General features: G+C 39.2%; 1 pseudogene; it reads left to right on the top strand.

Annotated features, from left to right (window-relative positions):
* Window positions 1–12,306: 12,306 nt before the first annotated feature.
* Window positions 12,307–21,707, top strand: LOC139359757 (zinc finger protein 117-like; annotated as a pseudogene).
* The last annotated feature ends 1,887 nt before the right edge of the window (window positions 21,708–23,594 follow it).

The following is a 23,594-nucleotide window of genomic DNA, read 5'->3' as shown; positions in this document are numbered from 1 at the left end:
AGTTATTTCACCTTTTTTCCAGCTATTGTAAAAGGAGTTGACTTTTTAATTTGATTCTTAGGTTGTTCATCATTAGTGTATAAAAATGTTACTAATTTTTGTACATTGATTTTTGTATCCTGAAATATTATTAAATTCTTTTATGAAATCTAGAAGTTTTTGGTGGTCTTTAGATTTTTCTAGGTGTAATATTATGTAATTATCAAAGAGGGACAATTTGACTTCCTAGTTGAAATCATATGCATTGCCCATGAAGATCAACAGACAAAATCTATGGGGAGGGCACTGATGATGATATTATCCTTAAAGTGGTCATGTGATTATGGTTGGAAGCCTAGGCTGAGAAACACTTAGCTAAGAATTGCCTCTCAAGTTTCAATGTACATATAAATCATTTCCAATTCCAGGCCTCTCTCTTAGTAATGTGATTCTGCAGGTTTGGAAGGGGTCCATGAATTGACCTCTTTCAAAAGTCTCCTCTTAATGCTGATGTTTCTTCCAGTACATCCATTGTAGTGGTACTAGCTAGAGAAAGTAGGCACAGCACACAGAGCTCCTGACACCCAACATGCTTACCACAACATAAATACTTTTCGCCCAAAGTGGAAACCACCAATCACCATTCAGAAACATGTTATTCTCAGCTGGCTCTGTAAAGTTTACAGAGGCTAGAGAAGGCATCAATGTTTGAGTAAGTCTGCATTTGGAAAACATGTACACATGAGTTAATAAAATGTATATTTAGCATGTACTATTTCAATCTATTTAGCCATTTGCCTGTCACTTTTTATAACACACAATAACAAGAAATTTAACCAAACCTCTTAGAGTTTTTTAGGAATATTATATAATAAACTAAAAAATTTATTTTACTAAGGTTAAAGAAATGGGAATAATCACAACAATAGCAATGATTCTTCTGTCCATGAAGAGCCCTTCAGGTGATAACATCAGAACTCACAACAACAACATAAGGGAAGTGGAACAAATGTAGCCAAAGTCCCCTGTACACCTCCCTTGTCTCTTCTGACCACAGAATGTTGAATTCAATTATTTAGCCATTTGCTCTGGAATGAAAGTATCTGGACAGTAGAAAGTGTGAATCTGTTTCATCTGTTTTTCTAACGGTCATATGATATAGTTTAGATGTCTCCTCCAAATCTCATATTGAATTTTAATTACTAAAGTTACAAGGTGAGCCTGGTGGGAGATGGTTGATTCATGGGGATGGATTCCTCAGGGCTCTGTGCTGCCCTTGTCATTAAGAAGTACTCACAAGTTCTAGTGGTTTAAAAGTGAGGCGTATCTCTCCCCCATCTTTCCTGTTCCCACTTCTACCATGTATGCCTGTTCCTATTTCATCTTTCACCATGACTGTAAGCTTCTTTATAAGTTAATATTGTTACAAAATTTCACTGAATTTTCTTATAAAATTACCTGACAAAATTTTGTCATAATACGATATTATGACATCATGATATATTATGATAGTATAATTTGTACATATTATGACATCATAATATATTATATCATAATTCATGACCATTATGATGTCACAGTATATCAAGACATCATAATATATGCATAATAACATCACAATATATTATGACATCTTAATTTATATGCATTGTGATATCACCATATATTATGGCATCATAATTCATATATTGTGACATCACAATACATTATGACATCATATTTGTGTGCATTGTGAAATCCCAATATATTCTGACATCATAATGCATATGTATTGTGACATCATAATACATTGTGATGTCATAATTCATATGTATTATGATAAAACATAAAATTTTGTTAGGTAATTTTATAAGAAAATTGAGTTAAATATTGTAACAACCGTAACATATAAACTTAATAGAACCTAAGAATATTATCTGCTCTTGTGTGCATGACTGCTTTATGATATTATAACATATCAAAATGGTTTATATGTCAAATAAATTTTATACGATGATATGATATCAATATATAATGATATTATAAGTTTCATTTAAATCCTATTTAAATTCAGACAATTTTATTAGGCACTATCTGTCTACTACTGGACAATTTTTAAGGGTCCACTATTTGCACAGACAGTACACCTGGGAAAACACAGACTCACTCAGCACAGGCTCTTCCCTGAATCTTTCCCCTCCTCAGGCATCCGTTCATCAATCAACCAAGTAATTGGAGAGCAGAGGGCAAGTACTCCCTAACACAGAAGGTCTCATCATTCCTGCATGCTTTTCTTAGAAGAGGGAAAAACAAGAAGGTCCTTTTGGGGGACACTTGGTGAGACATACACTAAGCCTTCTATAGTTTGGGAGCCCTAACCAGCAGATACAGACTTCTCAGTAGGAAGGGATGAGGCAGCTGTCCTGAGCCTGGAGCTCCACCATATCTTGTCCCATCTCGTTTAGGCAATTTTGAGAAGCTGCTCTGGAATGTGTCTCGATGGTGGATGTTGGGAAACAACCAGGCTTTGATGGGACTCAGATGGTGTCTGTTGTGTGAAGACAGGAGCTGAATGCTCAGGATCTAGGCTGTTTTTCTTGTGGTCAGTGGGGTTACCTGTTTGGGACCAAGTCCATTTTCACTAATGAGACTGAATAAATTCTATAGAACAGAGTACAGCTCCCAGGATGACTGAGGAAAGGTGAGAAACAGGAGAAGTTTCTCTCTCTACTTAGAGTTTTTGCTACTTCAAGAATCATAAGCAGACTAAATTACCGTTAGCTCTAATCTAATCAAATTGATTCTATTGTATTTGATCTAATTATCTTTTCCCATGTTAAGGTAGAATGGGCCATTTTATTTGGTATGTACTTTTTCTCCACATTTTTATTTTATCATATATGTATGTATGTAATACAATCAACCATAATTTTAATTTGACATTTCTAAGCATTTGAGAAATTATAATATCTATGTACACTATTTAAACACGATGTATAATGCCCTTTCTTTGCAAAATGTATAACACATTTCAATATAGGTATTGTTATACATAAAATGTTTATTCAGAAACAGAATGCTTGTTCCTCAGTACCACAAGGAAAAATCAGCATTCAGACAAAAATTTTTCTCAGCAAGGCAATTTTACTCTTTGCAGAAAGAGTGCTCCTCGCAGATGGAACAATGGTGAGAGCACACTCAAACAAAGGAGAACAGCAATTATTATCCTTTACACAGCTTGTCCCTGCGACTGTGTCCTGTCTCCATTGGCTGGAGCTGGACCCAACAATCTAAGCTAAACCTGACTGGCTAATAACTTAAAACTTTCCTGAATAGGTAAGGGCAAGGGAGAACAAAGGAAAAGAGGAAGTTGTTTGCAAAAAACTTAGAAAAGTAACATTTCAAAATAGGGAAGGGGCATAGGCTGTGAGCTGTGATGTCTAAAACAAATATCTTGGTTAAGGTACAAGGACATGCAATGTGCTCATTCCCTTATACCTAACAGCTACATAGGATAGGGCATAATGAAGAGTTATTAGCACAAATCAAGGAGGCTTGAAGGAAGTTAGTCTTTAAAAGAAACTGTTATTTCTAACACTTATGAATTATTCTTTAATAAAAAGGGAAATTTTGAAGAGGAAACTTTTCTACTTCCTAGAGGTATGTTTAATTCTGCATCTTGAATAATAAGCAGTATCATAAATTATTCCAGGTAGGAATTGGGACAGAAATTATTATAAAATGATTCCCTTATCTTCTGATTCCTGTGCCCCTGGCTCTGTTTTTTTGTTTTTGTTTTGACACTATGACAAGACCCAGAAAATGTCTCCTATTAACTGTGTCTAGGTCCCTAGTAAAACTATAGCAAGAAACTTTTCTTATTGAGGCCCTAATGAGAGCCAAGAAGAGAAAACTTAGCCAATAAGAGTAATCCACGCCCAACTGAGGGCCATATAAAACGTGTGTCCAGCAGAATAACTCACACTCTGAATCTGGAGGTGAGAGAGAGCACCTTTCACTTGAGTTTGAACATGGGAAAAGGAAATGAAAACTCTGATCCCCACTGCTCCTCCATCGAATGCCCCATTGACCAACCTTTCTTCAAACAGATTTCCTTTACAGAAAGGGGCTCAGGTGAGAAGAAACCATTCAAAGAAAAAGGCAAGACCCCCTCTTCCCATTCCAGTGAGAAGTACATGTAAAGGCAGGTAAGGCCCTGGGCTGTTGCTATGAAGTCTCATGAAGTCTCCAAGGAGGGTTGGAATCAGGGATACTGAGCTATGTGTCTTTGATAGGGTTTTATTTTGAAATTGGGATTGGGAAATGACTCAGATCTCTAAGGAGACTTTGAGAAATGTGTTCACTCATGACACTGGCAGAAGAGCTTCACTTGAAAGGCTGATCCACAAATATTTGTCAGGGACAGACTATGGGACTCTGTGCCTGGGAGAGGTGAGTCACCTAAACTCCATGTTGCACTAGGATCAAAGTCTAATCCAAATGAAAAGAATTCTGAGGAAACTAAGCTCAAAGCCAGAAGCAGCACTGCTAGATCGGGTAAAATTTGACTCTTTCAAGGTAAAAAGAGACAGTGCTGCAACACAGTCTCCCCTGGCAAGGAAACTGGGAACTCTTTGGCAGCCAGGGCCTTATTGATTATGGACTCTGGAGAACAGAGGAGAGATGAGTTTTGTTGCAACTTCAGTTTCTGTGTGTCCAGGATAAACTAAGCCTTCTAGGGTGTTTGATTGGAGGTACTTACTCAAACTCTTAGTTTATCAATAGAACCAGAGTAGAGGTCTCATGAAGAAAACTCCAAGTAAAGGAAAATCAGCTCCAAAGACAGCTGCCATGACAGAGCAGGTAGAATCTTGCTTTTTTTCCCCCTAAGGGGCAACCAAGCAGAAGACTTTTATACAGGGATTGAGCAGTAGGAAGGCTTCTTAGTGACTGAGATAATTTTGGAGCTCCTGGCACTCAGAGGATATTTGGGGACTCAGAAGGGGTTAAGTTTCACTTCATTAAAGTGGTCAGGAAGGAGAAGAAGAGACAAATGAGATTCACCTGAAGGTGCATGGAAGTTTGTGGAAATGAGGGTCTGTGGGCACCGTTCTTGAGAGTATCTCGCTCACATGCTTTCTCTGCAGGGAACTGTATAGGAAAATAGTGCAGCTTGATGTTGAAAAAGAAACTAAAGTCCTCTACAGTTTTGCAAAGCAGTGGAATCCAAGAGACCTGTGATGCCCACCGTAGAGGTCCTTTCATGGCTTGCACTGGGTTCAGCAAGAGGCACAAGTCTCGGGCCCCTGGAGTTCAATAGTCATCACTTTGGAAAGCTTAGTGAGCTTCCAAGGTGAGTCAAAGGCCATTTATCAAAACCCATCCCATGTATTGGTGCAGCAGGTCCATTCTCCACTGACCTAGGAGAAGCTCACTCAGCTTGCCTGGCTCTGGGGGCCTCTGTGTGCCCAGGTGCAGACCTTCTATGCCATGGCCACCCAGGCAAGTTATGTCTTCCCTGCTAAGAAGTGGCTTGTTTCAGCCACACTGACTGGCCTTAAGGATTCAGCTCTGGATAGAGAAGCCCACCCCTTGCCTGGGCAGGAGATAACTGAGCCCATCAGTGGATCAGATGAGGCTTCGGCTGGGTGCACCCTCACCCTATTCAGCAGAGAATACAGTCTTGGAACGAGAGCAAGAAGCTGCTATTTCTCAGATTCTTCCAGAAGACCAGCAGTGACAATTTTAGATGCACAGTGTCAATAAATGACAGAACCTGAGAAGTCGTAAGAAAGGAACTTGAACAATGTACTCAAAATAGTGAACCTTGCATTTTGTAGAGGGCTAAGATTATACACAAATTATATATTTCCTGTTAGACATTGGATGTCTTGGATGTCTCATGACAGTCAGGCATATCTATATAATCAGACAAACATTAAGATGTAATTATTCATATGCCTTTGCATATTTTATTTGTAGCAAAAAAATATAAAATTATGTTCTTCTCTTTTAATTCAAAAAAGTTTGTAGCCTCTCACTCTCCCACACTGAACCCATGGAACACTAATATCCACAAACATTTAATAGTACTCTTCATGAGAAAATGTCAACATATTTTTACAGTTTAATAAAATTATGGTGAAATCACCACAAAAGGTGTTTACTAATAATATTTTTACATAAAATTGAAGTCAAGATATGTTAAATATAATTGATCTTATTTATCCTTCACCTGACTCATATTTGCCTCATTTTAAATTTTCTAAATTTAAACTTTCTTCTATTTGATACAATTCTGTTGATCATACTGTATTGTAGGATATTAAATGTAATATAAATATTGTAATTTATTTTACATATTGTTATATTTTATATTTTTCATCTTGCATTTTGCAGTGAGATTATGAAATCTTTCATCACCTAAATATATTTTTTGTTTTGTTCTCTGCTTCATAATTTTCATATGTATCATGATACAAACATTCATGTTTTTGAGAATATTCAGTTTTAGATGATTTTGTATTTCATCCACACTGAATTTTTATTTACTCCATGTGTGAGTTGGAGGACTTTTTACCTTCACGTCTGCTTTATTTTCACCCTGACCCCTCACACCCCACAACTCTTGTTTTGGTCAAAGAACAGTAATTTATCATTCCAGTAAATGGAGCCAATTCAATGAAAATATTCAGATATACCTTTGAGATATAGGACTTTTGCTCTAGACAGGCACAATAAAATAAATATCACAATAATGTGAGTCACACAATTTTTCTGCTTTTCCAGTATATATAAAAGTCATGTTTACACCGTACCGTAGAATAAGACTGAAATAGCATATATTTATAATAACAAGGTACAAACCTTAATAAGAAATGTACTATATTGCCAAAAAAGGCTGACACAGATATACACATACAAAAAATCACATGATATTGGAAAAACAGTGTTAATAGAGTCGCTCAATGTAGGGTTGCAAAAAGCCTTCAATTTGTAAGAAATCCAATATCTATAAAAAACAATAAAGTGCAAAAAAACTAAGTATTCCTGTGTAACAATCAATGTTCACTAGAAATATACCTAGAAATGATACATAAAGGATGTTTACATATGTATAAAAGTAATTGACAAGTTACATATTGGGTGGGAGATAAAAATTACAAAATGATTTTTAAAGAAAATTGAAGGGTAGACCAAAACGTTCCTGAGTGGACAGAATCAGTTAGACATCCTCAGTGACCTCATCTTGTTGACTTGCAAACAAGCAAAACATAATGTGAGATACTTTTTTGTGAATGCCTGTATTAAAAAAAACATAACTTAAGCTTAAGTTATCAGAAGTACCCAAGAAGCTTATAGTAATATACGTCTACAAAGTAAACCAAAAAATACAATTCTGTAACTGCAACAAATCAAAGACTTTTATTATTTGCTACTTCATTTTTTTCAATACAATCTCACCTCTGACACTTTGCCATTGAAATGCTAAACCTCTTTTGTTCTGATGTTCCACAATTTACAAGTTGCTTCTTACTCAAGAAAAAATTTTTGAAACAGGTTCTTGCTCTGTTGCTCATGTGGAAGGTGTACACAGAATCAAGGTTCTGTGCAGGTTTACATCCTGAGCAAAAGCCATCCTCCGACCTTAGCCCCATGAGTAGCTGCAACGACAGGCATGCACCACCATACCCGACTAACTTCTTCTTTTTTGTAGAGACAGGGTCTTACTATGTTTCCCAGGCTGGCCTCAAACTCCTGAGTTCAAGTAATCTTCTCGACTTGGCCTCTCAAAGTGCTGGAATCACAGATATAAACCACCATTCCCTGCCAAGACAACTTTTAAGATTTGTGTTGTGCTACAGTTTACTTTTTAACAGGACAAAATAAAATAAACTAGCTATACATAAATCTAACAAACATTTGTAAAGCATATGAGAAATACCATAAAAAGTCCTTGAAATGTAAGAAAATCAGCATAAACAAATGGAAAACCACATCACGTTCTGAGGTAGAATATCTCAATATTACTCAATCATCAATTTTTAGAAGTAATTTATAAATTTAATTTTGTCCCAATAAAGATACCAACTGGTATTGGAAGCAAGCATTTTATTGCAAAACTCCTATAGATGAAAACACAAATAAGAATAGCTGAGAAAACTCTGAAAAAATAGAATGGCTATTCCACCCTATGAGACATGTTGATTTATGAATACACGTATAACTCAGTGGAACAATAAATTGAAAAATAAACCACAGTGTATAAGAAAGTGCCTATGTTCAGGATGCTAAAACAAAATACACTAGACTGGGTAATGTATGAACAATAGAAATGTTTGGTCACTGTTCTGGAGGCTGGAACGTTCAACATCAAAACCCCAGCAAATTCAATGTCTGGTGAGGGTCCTGTTTCTCATAAATGGTGCTTCTTGCTGTGTGCTCACATGGCAACTGGAAGAACTGCGCTCCCTTCAACCTCTATTACAGAGTGTTAATTACATGTATGAAGATGAAGCCCTCCTGAGTGAGTCGCTTCCCAAAAAGCTCCAAAAAACTAGCATATTAGGGATTACATCTTTACAAATAAGTTTTTACAAGTAGACACAAATTCAGGCCATAGCAAAAAGTTAATTGGCAATACAAACTACAGTTGGGTTGGCATCATTAATGCTTTGAGTTTAGGAATCTGTTCTTTTATCACAAAGGTAAAAACTAATGTGCTAATTATAACCTGCAATAAAATGTAGGTCAAATGAAAGATAAATCTGTATGGTGAAAAAATCAAGTTTTTAAAGGTGAATTCTTACAGGTTGTATCCGGATTTTTGTGGTTCCTGGGGATGAGTAAGACCAGAGAGATTCCTCCCGTGACTTTTTTACTGAAGTTTCTGACACTCTTACTCCATTTGAAAGTGTGTAAAAATGGTTTCTGTTTCTGTCTTTAAGAAATTCAAAATAAAGTTGGCTTCCATATGCTTGATCTAAAACAATTATTCACTCAGTGCTTCTCCGCTGAGGAAGGGCACTGAATCTCACACGCCCAGAAGCATCATGTTCTGTCAGATACAGGACTTCTCCTTGAGGCAGAACCTCACCATACACACATGATCAGACGCTTTCCCAAGCATGCACTGCTCTGTGCTCTCCCACACAGGCCCAGACCTGAGCATCTGACTCCCTGAAGGTGACTGATGAACATGTTCCCTAGTACTCTCATTTACAGGGATTTTGTTTTCTATTAACGATCTTTTCCAAAGCTCTAGGGTCTTTCCTGAATCCACCTCCCACACACAGATAGACTAGCAGATTTGGACAGAAGCTTGGATGCTCACTTGAAGCCCTGCCCTGTCCCACCAGCTTCTCTAGAAGTACAATGTTCTAATTACTCCTGAGAGACCACATATCAGGGCATCTCTCTGTGCCAATAATTGAATAAAACTGAGAAAAGAAAAAAATTTCCGCTGAGGGCTGCCCCGAAGGGTCTAGTTGCCAGACTTATATATCTTTTTACACAAATATTGACAAATGTAATTTCATCTTTAGAAGAAAAACAAAATAAAGAACAACAGCTCACAGAGGAATGAGAAAATGGAATCAATGCTCTATAGAATCCAGCTTACCTCAACCATGGGGTGGTAAGTCTCCTCAGGAAAAAGCAGTTGTCCTCGATCATCAGAAGCAACTGTGGCCTCAGACAGCTGGACACTGAGAGTGCAGGATGTTCACTGGGAATCCACGCCTGCATCACAGAGAGATGGAATTCCCAGGAGAAGCTGAACCCACAGGTGCTTTTCTACCATTTGGTCATACTGATACTACTCCTCCTCCTGGCCCAACAGGATTCCCAAACTCTTCTCTGGGCCTCACTAGGGATAGTTCAGAAAGACAAGAAGTTATTAATGACCTTAAATTTCTGTAGTTTCTGGGGTCTGATTTGTTCACTTTTAGGTTTTGGGTTTCTGTCCTCCCTCTATATCCACAGAATTTTTGTGTCCTATTCCAGTACCTACAACTTTAAGTAGTCATTTTCTCTAGTCTAGTCACCCGTACTGTCTTCTAGTCATTTTTTTTTTCCTAGTAGAGTGAGATTATATAGACACAAAAAACCTCTATATAAAAGTTCACTATAACTCAGTTAAGCACCACAACCCCTCTTTGGGCTGGACTGTCATTCAGAGAATGTAAAAACCAGATTTGCCTGGGGTGGCAGTTAAGTAAATGAAAGATACATCTTGTCCAGGAATGGTCAGTGAGAAATCTCAAAGTTTGAAAATGGATGCCTATAGACCTCAGTGACATTCTCTTCATCTTGGAGGCAGTCAAGAAAAGATTTTTGGGTGCTGAGGGGAAAGTCACATTCATTCAACAAATTACCTAGCCAACATATGTGGACCCAGAGAAAAAAGGGAATTAAAATCAGTTTGCCATGCTGACAGATATAATGATAAAAGCTACAACGTGATTAAAATGCAAGTGGCCTCAAAACCCTAAAGGTTACATGAATGATCCTCAAGGGACACGTGGTGTGGCTGGAGTCAGCTGACTATTAGGCTAAAGGTGAGATATGATCAATACCTCAGGAAGTGGGTCAAAGACCAATGCAGTTGTCATGCCCAGAATGGTCTGGGGCCTTCTAAACCATGAGACAATTAGGTCAACTTTCTCTAAGAAGCACAGGTCTGGCATGCAGTGATGACCTCTGCATTACACATGGATTCAGCTTGATTTCTGGCTAAACTGTGGTATTTTCAGAGAACCGACTCTTTCCATGGACTCCAAAATGAATTACCTGACAGACCAGCTGCTAAAATTATTTCTGATTTGAAGCTAAGTAAAGGATGTCCTTTGCCAAATAGCCTTTAGTTTCAATTAAACAGTTAGAACATGGCCAATGACCCAAAACCCTGAGCTCTTACCATTAAGAGGAGCAACCAGCCTGGCTTCAGGTTCTGTGTAGCTCATGCTGAGGTTAGACATCTACAGCCGCCCAGTGAGCACCTTAAGGTGGCAGCTTTCTTGACTCATCAGGGAATTAGAAGCAGGCATCTAGGAAACATTCAGTAAATTGAAGAACTCGTAGAGCCAGGAGTTTTGCTTCAAACAGTGGAGTGGGATGTATTAGTTCATTTTCATCCTGCTAATAAAGACATACCGGAGACTGGGCAATTTACGAAAGAAAGAGGTTTAGTGGACCTACAGTTTTACATGCTGGGGAGGCCTCACAATTATAGCAGAAGGTAAAGTGCATGTCTCACATGGTGGCAGACAAGAGAAGAGAGAATGAGAGTAAAGTAAAGTAAAAATAGTTTCTCCTTGTAAAACCAACAGATCTCGTGAGACTTATTTTTTTACCACCAGAACACTATAGGGAAATGTGTCCCCATGATTCAATTATCTCCATTGGGCCCCTCCCACAAAACTTGGCAATTATGGGAGCTAAAACTCAAGATGAGATTTGGGTGGAAACACAACCAAACCATATCAAGGAGTATAAAATTTTCAACAAAGAACCTAATTTTTATAATACAGCTAAGATGTTCCTGTGGCAGTTCAATTTTCTTTTGGAATATGTTATATTCTATGTGGCATTCTGATATCTTGGAGAACTCAAATTTACTCACTTCAAAATTGGAATATCAAGTTGGGAAGTCCCAAGCCCTTGATGTGTCAGGATTAAGTTTTACAGGAACTTTGTAGCAAGCTCATCAATGACTTTCAAATCAGTGTAAATAGTAGTGTCAGGGAGACTATGTGTCAAAAACTTCAAGGGACACCTTTATGTGGAGGCTGACTCCGTCTCTCAGAGGCTTCAAATGAAAAGAATATCAAGTATTCCTTGGCTGCTGGCAGAAGTGAACTATGTAAATCTGCCCACATAGTTCCTGTGGATCTTAACTGGAAAACAGGACTAGGGGATGTTGGGGATTTTCTCAGCTACCGGCAGAGAGATGTTACCATTGGTGTATGAGTTACCTCACATACCCATCATTTTGTTGTTGTTGTTGTTGTGAAAACACTCAAAATCTACTTTCTTAGTAATGTTCAAGAATAGAATAAATTAATGTAGTCACCAAGTGTAATAGATCTCTTGCACTTATTCCTCCTGTCTAACTGAAATTTTGTATAATTTGACCATCTCCCGACTCCCCAACCTCTGCTCCCAAAGACCACGTTTTAACGTAATTACCTCTGTGATGACGCTATCTCTAAATATAGTCACATCCTTACGTGCTGGGGGTTAAGGTGTCAACATATGAATTTTGGGGAGCACTCGATTCAGCTCACAGCAGCCTCTGTCAGGACATAACGTTTACAATGTGATCCCAGTAACCTAGCAATAGAGGGAATGACATGCAAAGATACGGAGGAAGAAAATTCCAGGCAGGCAATTCTATTGAGCATTGGCCCTGAAATGAGAGTGAACAGGGTGAGTTTGAGGAACCAGAGACCAGTAGCAGAGGACAGGGGGGTGTGGAATACAAAGGGAGGATGTGAAGTTGCAGAGCTCCGATGAGATATGTAAACGACTGCGATTTCATTCCCCAGGCGGTGAGAAGTCATTGGAGGATTTTAAGCAAGAGGCACAATCACATTCATATGTTTAAAAGCTTTTTCCAGGGGGCAGAGCAAGATGGCCGAATAGGAACAGCTCCAGTCTCCAACTCCCAGCGCGAGCGACACAGAAGACCGGTGATTTCTGCATTTTCAATTGAGGTACTGGGTTCATGTCACTGGGGAGTGCTGGATGATCGGTGCTGGTCAGCTGCTGCAGCCCGACCAGCGAGAGCTGAAGAAGGGGAGGCATCGCCTCACCTGGGAAGCGCAAGGGGGAAGGGAATCCCTTTTCCTAGCCAGGGGAACTGAGTCACACAACACCTGGAAAATTGGGTAACTCCCACCCCAATACTGCGCTTTAAGCAAACAGGCACACCAGGAGATCATATCCCACACCTGGCCGGGAGGGTCCCAAGCCCACGGAGCCTCCCTCATTGCTAGCACAGCAGTCTGTGATCTACCGGCAAGGCAGCAGCGAGGCTGGGGGAGGGGCGCCCGCCATTGCCGAGGCTTAAGTAGGTAAACAAAGCTGCTGGGAAGCTCGAACTGGGTGGAGCTCACAGCAGCTCAAGGAAACCTGCCTGTCTCTGTAGACTCCACCTCTGGGGACAGGGCACAGTAAACAATAACAAAAGCAGCAGAAACCTCTGCAGACGCAAACGACTCTGTCTGACAGCTTTGAAGAGAGCAGTGGATCTCCCAACACGGAGGTTGAGATCTGAGAAGGGACAGACTCCCTGCTCAAGTGGGTCCCTGACCCCTGAGTAGCCTAACTGAGAGACATCCCCCACTAGGGGCAGTCTGACACCCCACACCTCACAGGGTGGAGTACACCCCTGAGAGGAAGCTTCCAAAGCAAGAATCAGACAGGTACACTCGCTGTTCAGAAATATTCTATCTTCTGCAGCCTCTGCTGCTGATACCCAGGCAAACAGGGTCTGGAGTGGACCTCAAGCAATCTCCAACAGACCTACAGCTGAGGGTCCTGACCGTTAGAAGGAAAACTATCAAACAGGAAGGACACCTACACCAAAACCCCATCAGTACATCACCATCATCAAAGACCAGAGGCAGATAAAACCACAAAGATGGGGAAAAAGCAGGGCAGAAAAGCTGGAAATTCAAAAAATAAGAGCGCATCTCCCCCGGCAAAGGAGCGCAGCTCATCGCCAGCAATGGATCAAAGCTGGACGGAGAATGACTTTGACGAGATGAGAGAAGAAGGCTTCAGTCCATCAAATTTCTCAGAGCTAAAGGAGGAATTACGTACCCAGCACAAAGAAACTAAAAATCTTGAAAAAAAAGTGGAAGAATTGATGGCTAGAGTAATTAATGCAGAGAAGGTCATAAACGAAATGAAAGAGATGAAAACCATGACACGAGAAATACGTGACAAATGCACAAGCTTCAGTAAGCGACTTGATCAACTGGAAGAAAGAGTATCAGCGATTGAGGATCAAATGAATGAAATGAAGTGAGAAGAGAAACCAAAAGAACAAAGAAGAAAAAGAAATGAACAAAGCCTGCAAGAAGTATGGGATTATGTAAAAAGACCAAATCTACGTCTGATTGGGGTGCCTGAAAGTGAGGGGGAAAATGGAACCAAGTTGGAAAACACTCTTCAGGATATCATCCAGGAGAACTTCCCCAATCTAGTAGGGCAGGCCAACATTCAAATCCAGGAAATACAGAGAATGCCACAAAGATACTCCTCGAGAAGAGCAACTCCAAGACACATAATTGCCAGATTCACCAAAGTTGAAATGAAGGAAAAAATCTGAAGGGCAGCCAGAGAGAAAGGTCGGGTAACCCACAAAGGGAAGCCCATCAGACTAACAGCAGATCTCTCGGCAGAAACTCTCCAAGCCAGAAGAGAGTGGAGGCCAATATTCAACGTTCTTAAAGAAAAGAATTTTCAACCCAGAATTTCATATCCAGCCAAACTAAGTTTCATAAGTGAAGGAGAAATAAAATCCTTTACAGATAAGCAAATGCTTAGAGATTTTGTCACCACTAGGCCTGCCCTACAAGAGACCCTGTAAAATCAGTTTGCCATGCTGACAGATATAATGATAAAAGCTACAACATGATTAAAATGCAAGTGGCCTCAAAACCCTAAAGGTTACATGAATGATCCTCAAGGGACACGTGGTGTGGCTGGAGTCAGCTGACTATTAGGCTAAAGGTGAGATATGATCAATACCTCAGGAAGTGGGTCAAAGACCAATGCAGTTGTCATGCCCGGAATGGTCTGGGGGCCTTCTAAACCATGAGACAAATAGGTCAACTTTCTCTAAGAAGCACAGGTCTGGCATGCAGTGATGACCTCTGCATTACACATGGATTCAGTGATTTCTGGCTAAACTGTGGTATTTTCAGAGAACCGACTCTTTCCATGGACTCCAAAATGAATTACCTGACAGACCAGCAGCTAAAATTATTTCTGATTTGAAGCCAAATAAAGGATGTCCTTTGCCAAATAGCCTTTAGTTTCAACGTGGAAGATTAAACAGTTAGAACATGGCCAATGACCCAAAACCCTGAGCTCTTACCATTAAGAGGAGCAACCAGCCTGGCTTCAGGTTCTGTGTAGCTCGTGCTGAGGTTAGACATCCACAGCCGCCCAGTGAGCACCTTAAGGTGGCAGCTTTCTTGACTCATCAGGGAATTACAGGCAGGCATCTAGGAAACATTCAGTAAATTGAAGACCCCGGCACAAGGAGCAAGATGGCCGAATAGGAACAGCTCCAGTCTCCAACTCCCAGCGCGAGCGACAAAGAAGACCAGTGATTTCTGCATTTTCAACTGAGGTACTGGGTTCATCTCACTGGGGAGTGCCGGACGATCGGTGCTGGTCAGCTGCTGCAGCCCAACCAGCGAGAGCTGAAGCAGGGCGAGGCATTGCCTCACCTGGGAAGCGCAAGGGGGAAGGGAATCCCTTTTCCTAGCCAGGGGAACTGAGGCACACAACACCTGGAAAATCGGGTAACTCCCACCCCAATACTGCGCTTTAAGCAAACAGGCACACCAGGAGATCATATCCCACACCTGGCCGGGAGGGTCCCACACCCACGGAGCCTCCCTCATTGCTAGCACAGCAGTCTGTGATCTACCGGCAAGGCAGCAGCGAGGCTGGGGGAGGGGCGCCCGCCATTGCTGAGGCTTAGGTAGGTAAACAAAGCTGTTGGGAAGCTCGAACTGGGTGGAGCTCACAGCAGCTCAAGGAAACCTGCCTGTCTCTGTAGACTCCACCTCTGGGGACAGGGCAATAACAAACACAGCCGAAACCTCTGCAAACGCAAACGACTCTGTCTGACAGCTTTGAAGAGAGCAGTGGATCTCCCAACACGGAGGTTGAGCTCTGAGAAGGGACAGACTCCCTGCTCAAGTGGGTCCCTGACCCCTGAGTAGCCTAACTGAGAGACATCCCCCACTAGGGGCAGTCTGACACCCCACACCTCACAGGGTGGAGTAAACCCCTGAGAGGAAGCTTCCAAAGCAAGAATCAGACAGGTACACTCGCTGTTCAGAAATATTCTATCTTCTGCAGCCTCTGCTGCTGATACCCAGGCAAACAGGGTCTGGAGTGGACCTCAAGCAATCTCCAACAGACCTACAGCTGAGGGTCCTGACTGTTAGAAGGAAAACTATCAAACAGGAAGGACACCTACACCAAAACCCCATCAGTACATCACCATCATCAAAGACCAGAGGCAGATAAAACCACAAAGATGGGGAAAAAGCAGGGCAGAAAAGCTGGAAATTCAAAAAATAAGAGCGCATCTCCCCCGGCAAAGGAGCGCAGCTCATCGCCAGCAATGGATCAAAGCTGGACGGAGAATGACTTTGACGAGATGAGAGAAGAAGGCTTTAGTCCATCAAATTTCTCAGAGCTAAAGGAGGAATTACGTACACAGCACAAAGAAACTAAAAATCTTGAAAAAAAAAGTGGAAGAATTGATGGCTAGAGTAATTAATGCAGAGAAGGTCATAAACGAAATGAAAGAGATGAAAACCATGACACGAGAAATACGTGACAAATGCACAAGCTTCAGTAACCGACTCGATCAACTGGAAGAAAGAGTATCTGCGATTGAGGATCAAATGAATGAAATGAAGCCAGAAGAGAAACCAAAAGAAAAAAGAAGAAAAAGAAATGAACAAAGCCTGCAAGAAGTATGGGATTATGTAAAAAGACCAAATCTACGTCTGATTGGGGTGCCTGAAAGTGAGGGGGAAAATGGAACCAAGTTGGAAAACACTCTTCAGGATATCATCCAGGAGAACTTCCCCAACCTAGTAGGGCAGGCCAACATTCAAATCCAGGAAATACAGAGAACGCCACAAAGATACTCCTCGAGAAGAGCAACTCCAAGACACATAATTGCCAGATTCACCAAAGTTGAAATGAAGGAAGAAATCTGAAGGGCAGCCAGAGAGAAAGGTCGGGTTACCCACAAAGGGAAGCCCATCAGACTAACAGCAGATCTCTCGGCAGAAACTCTCCAAGCCAGAAGAGAGTGGGGGCCAATATTCAACATTCTTAAAGAAAAGGATTTTCAACCCAGAATTTCATATCCAGCCAAACTAAGTTTCATAAGTGAAGGAGAAATAAAATCCTTTACAGATAAGCAAATGCTTAGAGATTTTGTCACCACTAGGCCTGCCCTACAAGAGACCCTGAAGGAAGCACTAAACATGGAAAGGAACAACCGGGACCAGCCATTGCAAAAACATGCCAAAATGTAAAGACCATCGAGGCTAGGAAGAAACTGCATCAACTAACGAGCAAAATAACCAGTTAATATCATAATGGCAAGATCAAGTTCACACATAACAATCTTAACCTTAAATGTAAATGGACTAAATGCTCCAATTAAAAGACACAGACTGGCAAACTGGATAAAGAGTCAAGACCCATCAGTCTGCTGTATTCAGGAGACCCATCTCACACGCAGAGACATACATAGGCTCAAAATAAAGGGATGGAGGAATATTTACCAAGCAAATGGAGAACAAAAAAAAGCGGGGGTTGCAATACTAGTCTCTGATAAAACAGACTTTAAACCATCAAAGATCAAAAGAGACAAAGAAGGCCATTACATAATGGTAAAGGGATCAATTCAACAGGAAGAGCTAACTATCCTAAATATATATGCACCCAATACAGGAGCACCCAGATTCATAAAGCAAGTCCTTAGAGACTTACAAAGAGACTTAGACTCCCATACAATAATAATGGGAGACTTCAACACTCCACTGTCAACATTAGACAGATCAACGAGACAGAAAGTTAACAAGGATATCCAGGAATTGAACTCATCTCTGCAGCAAGCAGACCTAATAGACATCTACAGAACTCTCCACCCCAAATCAACAGAATATACATTCTTCTCAGCACCACATCGTACTTACTCCAAAATCGACCACGTAATTGGAAGTAAAGCACTCCTCAGCAAATGTACAAGAACAGAAATTATAACAAACTGTCTCTCAGACCACAGTGCAATCAAACTAGAACTCAGGACTAAGAAACTCAATCAAAACCGCTCAACTACATGGAAACTGAACAACCTGCTCCTGAATGACTACTGGGTACATAACGAAATGAAGGCAGAAATCAAGATGTTCTTTGAAACCAATGAGAACAAAGATACAACATACCAGAATCTCTGGGACACATTTAAAGCAGTGTGTAGAGGGAAATTTATAGCACTAAATGCCCACAAGAGAAAGCAGGAAAGATCCAAAATTGACACTCTAACATCGCAATTAAAAGAACTAGAGAAGCAAGAGCAAACACATTCGAAAGCTAGCAGAAGGCAAGAAATAACTAAGATCAGAGCAGAACTGAATTTTTAATTGCGATGTTAGAGTGTCAATTTTAGATCTTTCCTGCTTTCTCTTGTGGGCATTTAATGCTATAAATTTCCCTCTACACACTGCTTTAAATGTGTCTCAGAGATTCTGGTATGTTGTGTCTTTGTTCTCATTGGTTTCAAAGAACATCTTGATTTCTGCCTTCATTTCGTTATGTACCCAGTAGTCATTCAGGAGCAGGTTGTTCAGTTTCCATGTAGTTGAGCGGTTTTGATTGAGTTTCTTAGTCCTGAGTTCTAGTTTGATTGCACTGTGGTCTGAGAGACAGTTTGTTATAATTTCTGTTCTTGTACATTTGCTGAGGAGTGCTTTACTTCCAATTACGTGGTCAATTTTGGAGTAAGTACGATGTGGTGCTGAGAAGAATGTATATTCTGTTGATTTGGGGTGGAGAGTTCTGTAGATGTCTATTAGGTCTGCTTGCTGCAGAGATGAGTTCAATTCCTGGATATCCTTGTTAACTTTCTGTCTCGTTGATCTGTCTAATGTTGACAGTGGAGTGTTGAAGTCTCCCATTATTATTGTTTATGTTTTTTTTTTTTCTTTTACCCAGTATGCTTCACAGTTGACATCATTATGTTGGGGTTCCCCAGGCAATCCCTGAGACTTAGGCCGAGGCGGGCAGATCACGAGGTCAGGAGATGGAGACCATCCTGGCTAACACGGTGAAACCCCGTCTCTACTAAAAATACATTAAAAAAAAAAATTAGCCGGTCGTGGTGGCACGAGCCTATAGTCCAGCTACTTGGAAAGCAAGGGAATCACTTGAACCCAGCAGACAGAGGTTGCAGTGAGTAGAGATTGCGCCACTGCATTCCAGCCTGGGCGACAGAGCGAAACTCCGTCTCAAAAACAAAAACACACACACACAAAAAAAACAACAACGACGACAAAAAAACAAAACAAAAAAATTAACCAAACGTCATCAACAATTTAATAGGCCAGTGGGATTTCAAGAAAATAGATTCGTTTACCCATTATCAATCAATATTAGCTAAAACTAGAAAATTTTAAACACACCATACACAAAATAAAATCAGTCAACTAGCTCCAGACTTAATCTGATTAAAATAAGACTTCTCAGTACTTGAAAACACCAAATTATTGATTAAAAATATTCATTATTGATTAAAAATATTCATTTCTGTGTAACTGCACTGTGCTGTGGTGCACAAATACAACAAATTTTCTTCCTTCTAAATGTGACCATTCTTGGCTTTGTGTTCACCTAGGCACTGCAAACTCAACTGGCTTTAGTCACGCTAATATATTTAAGTTCATATATCAATTGAGAAAACAAAGGGACCTCAAGTTTTTGATTCAACTATCATGGTGTTCTCAACGTGGTGTAATTTTGTACATTACATTTATAAAGTATTTTCACCTGAATTTAATAATTGGAATTTTTAAAACTTTTGGTATCTTTCAGATATGTTTTCTCATAATACTCAAGGCCTCTTGAGAAAAAAGCGGATAGAAGCATCATTCCAAAAATTGATATTGGATAGATATGGGAGCTGTGGCCCTCAGAATTTACACTTAAGAGTGGGGAAGTGAGGGTAAGTATGGCAGTCACAACGGATGTTGTGATGGACATACAAAATGTAGCACAACTACCTGTAACAAAAACGTCACTGCTATAAGAGGTCAAAAACAAAAAACTCCATCTATGTCAGTTGCTTTTTCTAATCCATGTGTTTCTGCAACTAAATGTCAACATCAATTTTTGAAACATACCTTTTCTTTGAAAGAAAATTTGGAAAATCTGAATAGTGACTTAGTCCACGTTTCAAATAATCTTATAAACCAGTTAAAACATAGAATTGGAGTAAATGTTCAGTCAAATATTTCTGAAAAGAAAAGATTTAAAAATGAAGAGGTGATTTCTAAATATGATCAATTTGATGGGTCCTTTGTTAAAAGTTTGTTTTACCAACAAATAACACCTCATTCTGCTTGCGATCGATATAGAAAGGTCTTCATTCATTCATCATTGATTAATCAAGTCAGGAAATAGATAATTTGGGAAAATATCACACATATGATAAAATTTTGACAGCCTTTAGGCAGGTCTCTACCAGTATATTTGTATTGCAGAGAAAAATCAGTGCAATAAATCTGATACAACATAAGCCAAGGCATAAGCCCCAGAAGACGTCAGAAAACTCATTTTCTACAGAACCATTACAAATGTAAAAAATGTGAGAAAGTCTTTCATGAATGCACCAACCATATCCATCGGAGTATCCATATTCAAGAGAAGTCTGCCAAATGTAACAAGTGTGTAGAAACTTTTATGCAGTCATCAAAACATACTCAGCCTCAGAAAATCCATGTTGGAGAAAAGTCACACAGATATAATAATGGTGAGAAAATCCTTAGTAAATTGTCAAGTCTAAGAAACTATAAGATAATCCATAATGAAGAGAAACCTTACAAATGTAAAGAATGTGACAAAGCCTTTAACCATCGTTCACACCTTACTCAACATCAAATAATTCATACTGGAGAGAAACCCTACAAATGTAAAGAATGTGACAAAGCCTTCAATTCTAGTTCACATTTTACTATACATCAGAGAATTCACACTGGAGAAAAACTTTACAAATGTAAAGCATGTACCAAATATTTTACTTATTCTTCAAATCTTGTGCATCAGAGAATTCATATTGGAGAGAAACCTTACAAATGTAAAGAATGTGGTAAATCATTTAAAGTGTCTTCAGCCCTTACTCAGCACAAGAGAATTCATACGGGAAAGAAGCCCTACAAATGTAAGGAATGCAGCAAAGCCTTTAACTGTAGGTCGTACCTAACTAAACATCAGATAATTCATACCAGAGAAAAACTTACACATGTAAATCATGTAGCAAATCTTTTTCTCGTCCCTCAAGTCTTATTATCCACCAGAGAATTCATACTGGAGAAAAACCCGGTAAATGCAAAGAATGTGGCAAAACCAGCCTTTAATTGTAGTTCACACCTTACTTGACATCGAAGCATTCATACTGGAGAGAAACCCTTCAAATGTAAGGAATGCAGCAAAGCCTTTAACATAGGTCATGCCTAATTAACATCAGAGAATTCATACCAGAGAAAAACTTGACAAATGTAAAGAGAATTCATACTGGGGAAAAACCCTATAAATGCAAAGAATGTGGCAAAGCCTTTAATTATAGTTCACGCCTTACTCAACATCAAATAATTCATACTAGAGAGAAACCCCACATATGTAAAGAATATGGCAAGTTATTTAATCGATGCTCAACCCTTTCTCGACATAAGATAATTCATACTAGAGAATATCTATAGTTGTGGTAAATGTGGAAAGAGTTTTATCCAAAATTTAGAACTTAAAAATCACCATAGAGTTTATAGGGAAACAGACTTTGCAGACTGAATAAATGGGAGGAAGTATTTAATCAAAACTCAAGTCTGAATGTGTCAGGACTTACACAAAAAGGACTAAAGCACAGATCCCAGACTTTACATTAAATAAGAATATTTATTATGGAGGATTACTCTAAAGTCAAAGCAGTTATTTATTTTGTTATGTGTTTCAAATGAGCAAAAACATTGATGTTTGGACAAGTAATTATTCAGTGAGCACTTTTTTTAGTAGAGACAGGGTTTCACCATGTTGGCTAGGCTGATCTCGAACTCCTGACCTCGTGATCCCCCCACCTCGGCCTCCCAAATTGCTGGGATTACAGGTGTGAGCCACTGCACCTGGCTACCACAGCTAGTTTTAAGAAAATAAATGCTTCAAAGTCAAATCGAACTTATTTATTTAATTTAAAAACTGCAAATGTAGTGGTGAATGACATGAAAGGTCTCTGCTTTCACAGAGTTTACACTGTAAGGTTTGAAAAATAAAAACAATTAGAAAATAAATTATTACTCATATAATGCTGGTAGTATAATTTGGCATGACATTCTGGAAGAGGGCTTGCCAAGGTCAAGGCCTACACAAGCTGAAGATACAAGTATATGTTAATTATATTTGTGGTTGTATATCTACATAATTATATAATTGAGGGTGAAGCTGCCCAAACTCCTCAAAGTAGGACAGCAAAGCAACCACCACAGATGGATAAGACAAATGAAAAGTGAAAGAAAATTAGCAGAAATCAAAGACAGATGCTAAAGCAGTGCAAAATGCTTCACACCACGACAGAAATGAAGTTGATGACGGAGTCTGGAAAACGAATCCTAGTCACAGAAAGGTCAGCAGTGAACGTGGTAAAGTGCTCACAATTCTGGTCCACTGGATCCCACCATCCCTAGGACAGTAAATACCACCACAGTCACCACCCAGCAAGTTACCACCACATCATCTCCTGTTTGTTCCAAAATGAATAAAGTTGATTCTGAACACAAGTGCAAATAAAAAAGTCATTAATCATTTTTTTCAACTAAACTGTCATGGTTTAGTTTACATTTTTAAAAGTTTTATATTTTGAAAATGCAGTTAACAGTTGTATGGCTTATGAAGTTTTTGACACTTGAATTTTTAAAATGCAGTATATTTTAAATTAACAAGAGTAAACTATGTATTTGGTTTATGTATTTAAGGTGCAGACTCACAAATAATGCTCCTGTTTATGATTCAAAAACTTCAAAGTTCAGTTTTCAATCTGTACATACACAGAACAGTGTATCATGCTACAACATTTGTTTTTTAAAGTGGCCACCACAGTTCCTGTCTGTCTGGATATATTTTGAACTGTTGTATGTTAAATATGACATTAAAAAGACACATTATTATGTTTTAGGTAATCTCAGATTGGTGTACACAAACCAACTTTACAAATTACTGTAGGGTTGAGCAAACTATGTATATAATATGACATTAATATCTCTATTTTTTGATGTCTATATCTTTTTTAGAAAAGACTAGTTTCTATAAAATATCTCCAAAATTTCAGTCATATTTTATAAAATGGCAAAATAGTAAAAAAGAAATGGGTGGTTTTCTATGCTACATGAATACTGGCACTCAATTAAAATACCAAATAATATAATCAAAATTATTTAGACAGTGGATTTAAATAATTGCTTACTTTTAACTACAGTGATACATGTTCACTAATATTTTATGAATCAAACCTTTTAGTATTAGGTTTTACTTAGTAGTAATATATACATTTGATCAAAATGAATATTCATTTTATAAAGCCCTTTGGTGATATAGAGTGT

Source organism: Macaca nemestrina, chromosome 18 (assembly GCF_043159975.1).
Source record: "Macaca nemestrina isolate mMacNem1 chromosome 18, mMacNem.hap1, whole genome shotgun sequence".
In the NCBI taxonomy this organism is placed as follows: Eukaryota; Metazoa; Chordata; class Mammalia; order Primates; family Cercopithecidae; genus Macaca; species Macaca nemestrina.
The sequence above is the reverse complement of the archived record's forward strand: the minus strand, read 5'-3'. Positions and strand labels throughout refer to the sequence as shown.